Below are 11,348 nucleotides of genomic sequence, written 5' to 3'. Positions count from 1 at the left end.
TTCGAAGGGCCTTCCCTCCCGACGCCCTATCTTCTTCCGGGTCATGACCTTCTTCCCTCCCTTTGGTGAAGCGCGGCTGTTGCTGGGGCCCGGCTCTTTTTCCTGACGGAGTTTTCTTCTCCCCGGGATTGGAGTAAGTGAAAGGAGGCTGCGAGGGGAGGGGCTGGCCGCCCTGAGTCCCGCCTGTTAACTCCCCCTCCCCTCTGGCTCAGGGGCGCTTGCTCCTCTTCTCCCCCCGCCGCGGAGGTGTTCCCTCCTCTCCGGTTCTACCCGCGCCGACGCGGGAGAAGTGGGTGGCCCCTCCCCCTGCCTGCGCACCGGTCCGAGCGTGGCGGGGGGAAGTAACCCCTCCCATCCTCTCTCGGGGAGGAGAAGGGGCTCACTCCCCCCTCTGCCGGAGATAGGCCCCCCCCCCGTGTGCCCAGGCACGCGCAAGAAAAGAGGGTTGACCCCCTGAAGAGGGGAGAATGAATCTCTCCAGGCCCCTACCACAGGAGAAAAGGGGGCTCCTGCCTTAAAACAAACCAGCCCTCCTTCCTTCTCTAGCTATGGTTACAGTCACGCGGCAGGTTTATCTCCCGCATGCTGGAGCGGGTGGCATGGCAGTAAATTGAAGCACGGTGTCGATCAGGAATGGTCAGTTATTTTTTGTCCTCGTCCAAATTTCTTGGTCAAGGTAAAGGCGAGGTCCAGACTCCAAGAGAAACATGTTTCACCTGGCAATAACAATAATTAGAATAAGTAAGTAAAAAAGATATTGCGGACTTCTCAAAAGTGTCTGGTGGCTCGGCTTTGGCCACTGTCCACCTATTGTCTACTTTGGTCTATCTATGTATGTTTAGGTACAGCTTAAGCCTAAAAGTATGGGAGCAGTTTATCCACATTGGCCAGCTCCCTCCTCTGTGTACCTCTTCTTCGGCTTATGTTCATATGCGGAGCCCATCCTTGGGGTCTCTTCATTCCAGGGTGGCTTGCATTCCTATTGGGGCATGGTATGTCATCAATATGGGTGTCAGTGAATTTAACAAACCATTTCCTGTCTTTAAGGATTACTTGGCAATTAGAGGGAAAAACAGTCTTATAAAAGAATGTGAATAAGAGTGACTACAAAGCGAAAGAGAGAGAGAGCTAGCTGCAATAAACTTTTGTTATACATCATTGATTTCCAAAGCATGATTCACTGTATGTGGCAATAAAATGTTGAAAGCATTCAAGAAAAAAAATTCCATTACATGAACTGTTGTCCTTCTGTGATTCTGATCTAATGAATGCATCTTGACACTTAGAGAATGGCCTGGCAAAACACCTGTCAGCAAAAGTGATGAAAATACACCCTTACAGTTTGATCTGATAATAAATAGTAAATAAAGCAGTGACCATTTGTCAGTTTGTGTTCAGTAGAAACAGTACTTCTTTAGTACATCCTAGCCTTATGTATAAGATGTATGCATCCCGGTTTTCACGGATGTATCTCAATACAACATACAAATTAACTGTAATATAGTGCATTTGCTGGAAAATGTAGGGGTTATTCTTAATTTGACTGATATGGTGTCTAACTATAATAGAATAGTGTGATTTTATATATTCTGACATAGCAGAGTATATACCCAGATCACTCAAAGTTAAGGGCAGATTGTCGTTAACTTTGAGTTCTCTGGGAAATGAATCAATGTTACTTGAATGGAAACTTAATTACTGGCTGCTTTTATGAAGTTTGCAAGCACATATCCATTGTTACATATATTTTTTTTTTAGTAATTTGTATGAAAATTAACGGTTAATATAATCTACAACTTTGCATCCTTGACATGATAGATGTTTTAAAGTAATACTAACAAGTAGCGTAGGTCCAATATCTAATTTTTTTGTCTTTAAAGTTGTGTATAACAGAATGAACACATTAATTAAAGTTAATAAAAACAGTGCTAGAAAGCCAAACAGTATTGTTAGTGAAAACTCAAAAAACAAATACTGACCAATCTGTTTTGCACTTCTATTGAAAAATGAAAAAATAAACTATCAATCGTGAAAAATAAATTACTATAACTAATTTGGTTAGCTACACTCTCTCCCCTAGAGTCATAATTAGTTCTTACTTTTCATGGCTAATACACCACCATGTGGACATCCTTATCCTTTTTGTAAAATATGTTGCAAATGCTTTAAAAGCAGCACTGATGATCAAACAATCTAATACCACATGGAGCTCAGATATAATAAAAATGTACTGTGGGTCAGCTGAGATGTTTAAACTTGTTGCTGGTTTTTGTGTTATGCTAGATGAAAAACATGGAGGCAGGGTTTAAGGTAGAATCTATATAAATGCAAGGGTTTCCCTAGGTGAAAATAAATCAGGGGCAGAATTAAACCCCCTGGGCTTTTCTCTGTCTCCAAAAGCTGAGAAATATCATAAGCATCCTTTGTTTCCTTAATATGTGTGTGTGCAACATGTTTATATAGAGCGTGTCAGTAGGTTTAGGTAAAAAGGCATCACAAAGCCTACTATTAACAAATATTTTAATGAAGTAAAAAGAAAAGGAGTACTTGTGGCACCTTAGAGACTAACCAATTTATTTGAGCATGAGCTTCCGTGAGCTACAGCTCACTTCATCGGATGCATACCCTGGAAACTGCAGCAGACATTATATACACACAGAGATCATGAAACAATACCTCCTCCCACCCCACTGTCCTGCTGGTAATACCTTATCTAAAGTGATCATCAAGTTGGGCCATTTCCAGCACAAATCCAGGTTTTCTCACCCTCCACCCCGCCACACACAAACTCACTCTCCTGCTGGTGATAGCCCATCCAAAGTGACAACTCTCTTCACAATGTGCATGATAATCAAGGTGGGCCATTTCCTGCCTATTTCCCCTTGTTTTTTCCTACCCCCCCCCCCAGACGTTCTGGTTAAACTTGGATTTAAACTTGGAGAGTGGTCAGTTTGGATGAGCTATTGCCAGCAGGAGAGTGAGTTTGTGTGTGTGTGTGTCCCCGGGAAAAAAAAGGGGGGGGGTGAGAAGTCCAGCACAAATCCAGGCTATGGCCCACCTTGATTACCATGCACATTGTAGGGAGAGTGGTCACTTTGGATGAGCTATTACCAGCAGGAGAGTGAGTTTGTGTGTGTATGGGGGTGGGGGGGGGGGTGAGAAAACCTGGATTTGTGCTGGAAATGGCCCACCTTGATTATCATGCACATTGTGAAGAGAGTTGTCACTTTGGATGGGCTATTACCAGCAGGAGAGTGAGTTTGTGTGTGGTGGGGTGGAGGGTGAGAAAACCTGGATTTGTGCTGGAAATGGCCCAACTTGATGATCACTTTAGATAAGCTATTACCAGCAGGAGAGTGGGGTGGGAGGAGGTATTGTTTCATGATCTCTGTGTGTATATAATGTCTGCTGCAGTTTCCACGGTATGCATCCGATGAAGTGAGCTGTAGCTCACGAAAGCTCATGCTCAAATAAATTGGTTAGTCTCTAAGGTACCACAAGTACTCCTTTTCTTTTCGCGAATACAGACTAACACGGCTGCTACTCTGAAACCTGTCATTTTAATGAAGTGTGTGTGGGTGGCAGGGGAATCAAGGAAAGCAGTTTATCTGGATTTGAACTTTCTCCTTCAGTGCCTTCCATCCAAATATGGGAACATCGTTTCTCATGCACTAGAACAAAGTGAAACTTGCTGATATTGGACAATGAAAATAGATTAGTCAATGGAAAATAGCTGAACAAACAGTGTCAGTGATATTAAAAATACTACTTAAAATGTAAGTGTTTTTAACAGTAATGCTTTTTAAAAATATATTTTAACCTGAGAGCTTCCCTTTAATGGGAATTACCTATTATTAGGGAACAGTAAACATTTTATTTAGATGTCATAGGGCATTTTCTACCCTTTTGATTAAAGGTTAAAGGACACCATCAACCTGAATTTTTTAAATTAATTGTTTTTAAATGCAAGTTTTTTAGGGTATCCTTTTAAACAGCATGTCATCAATTGATTTTTTTTTTTTTTTTAAAGATTCACATAGGGTTTTTTCCTGTTTCCCTGCTGATGTTATAAGGGTCAGCAAGGGCAGATAGGTGGCCCATGAGCAGCAATATAAAACATACTTGTGGCCATCTCCCTCTGGGTGCATGTCTGCCTAACAGCAGCAGTACTGAAATAAGACCTGCTAACTTCTAAGCTGCTTGTTGAGAACTGCGGAGGAATCTGTGATTAAGGAACTTTCATCCATAGGTGCTGACTCTGTGGGTACTCCAGGGCTGGAGCACTCACCGGGAAAAAAATAGAGTGCTCAGCACCCACCAGTGGTCCTGCCAATCAGCTCCTCCTCTTCCCTCCCAGCACCTTCTGCCTGCTGGTGACCAGCTGTTCAGTGGTGTGCAGGAGGTGCTGGGGGGAGGGGGAGTAGTGGGGGCAGGAAGAGGCAGGGTAGTGGTGGGGACTTGGGAGAAGGGATGGGGGCGAGGCCTGGGGTAGAGCAGAGGTCGGGAAATTAGAAAGTTGGTGCCTCTGCTTTCATCCTATGTAGCTGTGTCTGGTCTTATGAAGGTGTATGGGGAGGGAGGGAAGGAGCTCTCTAGGTTTCTGTTGCTTCTCAAACCCATGCTTGGGTCTGGAAAGTGAAGGAGCCAGATCTCCTGGTCTTCTTCCACCTAACACCTGACTCGGATTGCTTCTGGCCCCATGTTGGGGTCTGGGTGGGGACCAGATGGAAATGCTGATTCAACCTAGTTCCTGATTTCTTGCCCCATACCCTAGCAGGGAAAGTGTAGCAGATGGCAGCATGCTCAATTACTTGGTCCAATATTTGGGTACTGCAAATCCACCTGTTTTTTTTTTTTTGTCTAGTTTAGTATCTTATCATGAACTTCCTTACACTTGCAGGTTTCTTTTGCACACAACATTGTTTCAATATGAGTTTTGTTGAACTGAATAGAAAGAATAGATATAATTCATTTCTTGGTAACTTGGGAAAATCAAGAAAACTTTTTATGGGGAGGTCTTTATGAGCTTAATATATCTATATGTTTCAGGATTGTTGCTATAGGGGCTCTTATGACTTTAAATGGAGATATTAGTCATTGGAATTTTTAAAAAATATATTCAGAAGGATTTCTGAATTTGGGTTTTCTTTGGCAAAAAAGGTTTAACAGACAGTCCCTGAGGAGCTGAAGACTACTCCTTTTTTCCTGTAAGGAGGTAAAAACAAGTGTAATAATAATGCTGTACTACAAAACTTCTCCCTTTCTCAAGTAAGTCAGGAGTAAAATTTGTGTAGTGTTGTTGAATATCTTGAAGTTGAAGATATGAGCTTGACACCATTTTAAATCTCCTCTTGAAGCGCAGGGAACGGTCCTGCTCAAGTTCTCTCTGGACATATAAGTGGAGGTGAATAAAACAGTAACTAGAAGAAAAGGCTTCACTGAAAGGTGAGTGAGTGAAGTACAGTACCAGCAAAATTGGCAGAAAAATTCAATAAGAGTACAACTCTATCAGAGGAGAGGTAGAGTTTTCTGGTCAGTGCTAATGAGAGGGAGTTTTTAGGTATCCTTCTGGGATGCATTAGCAGGAGTGTTGAAAGAAAGACACAAGAAGCAATTATTCTGCTGTACTCTTTGCTGATTAGGCCTCAACTGGAGTATTGTGTCCAGTTATGGGTGCCACATTTCAGGAAAGAGGTGGACAAATTGGAGAAAGTCCAGAGAAGAGTACAAAAATTATTAAAGTTCTAGAGAACATGACCTATGAGTGAAGATTGAAAACATTGGGGTTGTTTAGTCTGGAGAAGAGAAGAATGAGAAGAGACATAACAGTTTTCAAGTACATAAAAGGTTGTTATAAAGAGGAGGGAGAAAAATTGTTCTCCTTAACCTCTGTGGATAGGCCAAGAAGCAATGGGCTTAAATTGCAGTAAAGGTGGTTTAGGTTGGACATTGGGAAAAACTTCCTAACTGTCAGGGTGGTAAAGCACTGGAATAAATTGCTCAGGGAGGATGTGGAATCTCCATCCTTGAAGATTTTTAAGAGTGGGTTAGACAAACACCTGTCAGGGATGGTCTAGATCAGGGGTTGGCAACCTATGGCACTCGTGCCAAAGATGGCACGCGAGCTGATTTTTAATGGCACGCAGCTGCCTGCCGGGCCCCGGCCGCTGGCCCCGCTCAGCCCACTGCCGAACCCAGGCCGGGACCCCGGCAGGCAGCAGTGTGCCATTAAAAATCCTGCCCGCCCTGGCCCGCTCTTCTCCGTGTGCCGCCCCCCCAGCGGGGGCAGGGTGAAGAAGCTTGGTCCTGCCGGCTGCTGCTGCAGGGCAGGCAAGCTCCCCCCTCCCGACCTCTTCCCCCAGCGTGCTGGGTTCCTGCCCCTCCTCCTCTCCCTCCCTGACCCCGATCAGCTGATGGCCCTTGTGAAGGAGTCGGAGAAGCGGAGACACAGTGCATTCACTGCTCCGGGGAGGAGGTGGAGAAGAGGTGGGGACGGGGTCTTGGGGAAGGGGGTGGAATCAGGGCATACCCCCTCCAACCCCCTGCTGTGAGCCGCTCTGGGCAGGTGGCTGGGAGCACCCGCACGACCCTAGCCCACACCCACTGCCCTGACCCCTACACCCCCCACACACACTCCCGCCCCTCTGTCCTGACCCCTGACCCCCTGACCCCCCGACCCCAGCCCTGACTCAAGCACCCTCCACACATACCCAGCACCCCCCTGCCCTGACTCCTGCACGCTCCTCAGACGCCCGCAGCCCCCTGCCCTGACTCCTGCACCCCCCACAGCCCATGCCCTGACTCTTGCACCCCCCACATTCCCACCCCCACCCTGAGCACCAAACGGGAGCTCCTGCACCCCCGCCCCATTCCCACCTGCACCCCTCACACCAAATGGGAGCTGCCCAGGTAAGTACTCCACACCCAAACCTCCTGCCCCAACCCTGAGCTACCCTCCCTCATTCTAGCTCCTGGCCAGACCCTACACCCCAACCCTCAGCCTGCTTCTTCACCCCCAGCCCTGTGCTCAGTGCACTCCCACCCTTAGCTCATGCAGAGAGAGAGGAAGAGAATGGGCTAGAACCAGGGAGAAGGTAGGTACTGACTCTATGTGGGCAAGGCTGGGATCCCAGACCTGGCAGCGAGCTGAAAGGGGCTGGCAGCCAGGTCCCTGGTGCGGATGGAACCCCAGACTGGAAGCGGGCTGAGCCGCTCAACCCCCTGCTGGTCTGGGGTTCTGGCTGCCAGCCCCTTGCCAGCCGGGGTCCCGGCCGCAGGTCCCGCTCAGCCTGCTGCCGGCCTAGGTGAATGGAACCCCAGGCTGGCAGCGGGCTGAGCGGGTCGGCAGCGTAAGATCAGCATTTTAATTTTAAATGAAGCTCCTTAAACATTTTGAAAACCTTGTTTACTTTACATACAACAATAGTTTAGTTATATAATATATAGACTTACAGAGAGAGACCTTCTAAAAAACGTTAAAATGTATGACTGGCATGCGAAACCTTAAAATAAAGTGAATAAATGAAGACTCGGCACACCACTTCTGAAAGGTTGCCGACCCCGGGTCTAGATAATACTTCGCCCTGCCATGAGTTCAGGGAGCTGGATTAGATGACCTCTTGAGGTCCCTCCCAGTCCTATGATTCTATTGTGACTCTAGTTACCCATACTGACTGATGATCATTAACTCGGAACAAATCAGATTCCAACAGCCATGGAGTGGTGAGAAATTGCTTGGAGTGAGTATTGTAGTGCTGCTGTTGATAAACTTCTCTATTGGTGTTTCACTTTCAACTCAGTGTGTTTTTTTTGTGTGAGAAGATAAATCTTATTAGAGGGTGGACTTCTCCTGTCCCTCTGCAATTATTTTAAAATAAACTTTTATGCTCATTAGGGGTGCCAAATTGAGAGAACTGAATATATGAAATTATCAGCAGAACAGGTACAGCATAGGCATCAGCAGCAGCTTCCCCACACTGTCTAGTCAGTATGCTTCAATTGTTAACTTCTTTGTGGGGGAACTGAAGAGATGCCATATGTTAATGACTTTTGGCTGCTACTATATTTGATCCTGTGACCTTCAGATGAAAGATTCTCTTGTATCTTAGTAGTTCGCTTAGCCATCCAGTCTTTCTCCTGCTCTTCAGTTAATATTGACTAATGTCCACCATAGGTTGTGTGGTATGGATGCTATAAATGGACATCAGAGGGGGATAGTGTAGGTATACTGTCAATATTGCATATAGCAGCACAGCAGGCCCAGAAAAAACAAAATAGACATTCTTTCTGGCTATGGTAGATGGAGAGCTGTGATAGGTGAAAGCTCTTCCACAACAGAATTGCAATTGGACTATCTTGCCCTTATTGCATACTCTTTGCTGTGGCATCTTTATACTCTGAGACCAAGTCTATACTGTGAAAATATATCGTTAGAAAATGTTAACTAACCAATTTCAACTAATATGATGTTACACATATCTTTAGTACCTAGTGATGACAGGGACAAGTCTTATTTAAAAATGTTTAGCTGGTCATGGTTGGGGTGACAATATATAGATGTTTAGCTGGTCATGGTTATTCTCTTGTGACAGAATATATAGATCTCCTCTCGGCTAGCAAGGAAGCACTGTCTAAAAAGGGACACAGCTGTTTGGAGTGATTGCAAAGGCGTTTGGGAGGGGATGGAAACAGTTTAGAGAAAAGGAAAGTTTCCTTTCTCGCTTCATATAAGATGTAAGTTGCTGGAAGACATAAGAGAGGAAGGAGTCACTGTTGGCATGTTCTCCAGTGTCTAGGGAAACCTTGCCGATAGGGCTGGAAGGACTGTGGGGTGTCTGGGCAAGGTAAATGGACTGACTTGTGAAACCCAGATGACCAGGGTAGGAACTGATTAAGCTGTAGGTGAGTCAAGTAAACTGTTTTCTTGTTGTGGCTTAATAAAGCAAACGTTGAGAAGGGGAAGAATGTTAAATGAATGACCCGTGGTTGGGATATGAATATTTCTAGAGCCCAGGAGGAGGGGAAACTAAGGCATGGTGGCGTACCCAGACTGGAAGGGGAGTGGCACCGTGCTACACCCTAGTAAATACATTTTCTAATGGAATTCTATTTTTCCTGAGAAAAGGCCCTAGTGTATTAAGCTCTGAGGTTCTCAAACACTCCGGTGATGGGTGCTTTATAGGAACCTGAATAGATTTTTTGCATCTTTCTCTATCTCTGATTAATTACTCTAGGATATGTTCAGTTACACATAGGTTTCTTTAATTTTTATAATCTCAGATCACCTGCTTTTTCAGTATTACTACCTCATAATTTAATTCCAAATCCTAACAATTTACAGCTTGAAAAAAGGCAAAAGCACTGACACTCATGCCATTGTAATTTGACAAGAATTAAAATATAATCCATTGAAGAATAAGAAACTCCCTGTTAGAACTGTTTATAAGCTATGCTTACTGTCCAAGCACTGTGTTTTGAATCAAGTTTCAAATAGCTTCTTGCTCTTAATTAAAGTAAAGATTGCTATCTTGTTTGGAAACTTCCAAGAAGGGAACAATTTAGTGTGACTATGTCTTGCTACTTGTATCGATACAACATTTTTTAAAAGATTTGGCATCTTCTCTCTGTACAGCTGGCCTTAACACCGGCTTCATTGAACTCCATTCAAAATACTGGTAGGATCATATTCCTAACTGGTTGTTCTATCCATGGCCCTCTCTCCATTGCATCAAAGAATAGCTCTTTGTCTTTGCATTTAAGGGCCTTCACCATTTACCCCGGCCCTATCTACCAGATAGCTTAATAAATTAGTAATCAGCCTCCATTTTTGCTTTGCCAGTGTCAAAGTTTGACTCAGACTCACAATTTATCAGACCACTCTGTTTTATTAGCAAAGCTGCTCTGCTAATACATTTAGAAGTGAGCCCCCCGAGTGGGGCTTGTGTCTCTTAATTTATACAGTTTTTGGAGAACAAGTTACAGAGAAGTTACAGACAAAAGAAGAAAAAAGATTTTAGTCACCACCCTTCGAGATCCCTGAGATCAGTCACGTATCTTCAATTACCTGCCACCCTTAACAATCTCCTTTAACAACTTCCAGTTAACTTAACTAATTGCCCTTCACACCTTCCATTCTGATGCCTGCTTCTTAGACCTGCTGGCTCTATCCTAATTGCTTCTCCATTCAAAAGCTAACTGTCCCTGCATGTGCTCCCTCAGATACTTTGTAACATGTTTTGGCATGCCCTGTCATATACAATGTATCCAGCATGTCCCCTTATACAACGCTATACTTATACAATGTTATACTTCCACACCAGCAATGGCATCTTTGATTGTCCACCTGTCTTTCTCCCCTACAGCTCTCTATTGCATGGGAAGAACTCCCATTCAAAACTCATTAAGCTATCACCTTTTTCTAAACCCTTACTTAAAGTCTACCTCTGCCATGATGCCTGCAAATCACTACTGTCTCCCATTGGTTGGGCAAGTGGCGAACTGAAAGTTCTAGTATTCTAATGACAGGTTTCAGAGTAACAGCCGTGTTAGTCTGTATTTGCAAAAAGAGTACTCTAAGGTGCCACAAGTACTCCTTTTCTAGTTTTCTAAGTTGTTAATTTTGTTATCTCCTACTCATTCGCACCCTGTTTCTCTTTAGTTCACCTGTCCTGTCCTCTTGACTCCAGGATTTGAAAGCCATTGAAGACAGGGTGTGTCTTTGTGTCTAGCACAATGGCGCCCAGACCCTTGTCTGGGATTCCTCGGTGCTACTACAGTACAAATAATTTTTAAAAATTACTACATCTCACAGTCTTTCTCTGTAAATAGTCTGTTTCTAGTAGTTTCCTGTCTAGTTTAAAATTAAACTTGAATCGCTGTGTATTTTTTGAAGCAGTCATTATCCTCCTGAGACTACAGCTTCTGATTAGTCTTTTTTGCCGTGGCTTTTTTCATTATTCTATTCAGGAGCTTTTCTGCAGATCCAGCATCCTAAAAAAAAGGAGTTCCATTCACATGATACTGAATTTGTCGGAATATAGGACCATGATTTTGTATTAGATTTTTTTTTTGTTTTTAAATAGTGTATTTTGGACACATTGTCTTATGTAGCCAGGCTCATGTTGTTCTAGGAAGATGTCCAACCAATAAATCAGATGGATCTCTTGCACTGTCAGTCCTGTCTCTTAACTGAAACAAAGGTGTCCTTATTTTACCACCCCCCTCTCCCCGTTTGCTTCTCATTGGGATTTTGAGTACTTCCTGGACATATTTGATAGTGTGTAGTGTTAAAATTTAATAGTTTAGATACCCAAATCTCCATAAAGCAGATTACATCCTTCCACTTGGTT

General features: G+C 44.0%; 1 protein-coding gene across 7 annotated transcripts in view; it reads left to right on the top strand.

Moving 5' to 3' along the window:
• The first annotated feature begins 13 nt into the window (after positions 1-13).
• CMC2 (C-X9-C motif containing 2) overlaps positions 14-11,348 on the top strand; it is a 48,215-nt gene continuing 36,880 nt past the window's right edge. For 2 of the 7 annotated variants that reach the window (XM_084644919.1, XM_084644916.1), the window contains exons 1-2: positions 32-133; positions 5,358-5,445. The gene's annotated coding sequence lies outside the window, so the exon portion shown is untranslated. Of the gene's footprint in view, positions 134-676; positions 742-5,357; positions 5,446-11,348 lie in introns of all 7 variants that reach the window. The other 5 variants (XM_084644920.1, XM_084644917.1, XM_084644921.1 and 2 more) reach the window with 5 other exon arrangements.

Source organism: Lepidochelys olivacea, assembly GCF_965140295.1.
Source record: "Lepidochelys olivacea isolate rLepOli2 genome assembly, chromosome: 12".
NCBI classification, from domain to species: Eukaryota; Metazoa; Chordata; order Testudines; family Cheloniidae; genus Lepidochelys; species Lepidochelys olivacea.
This window is presented reverse-complemented; position numbering and strand designations above follow the sequence as displayed.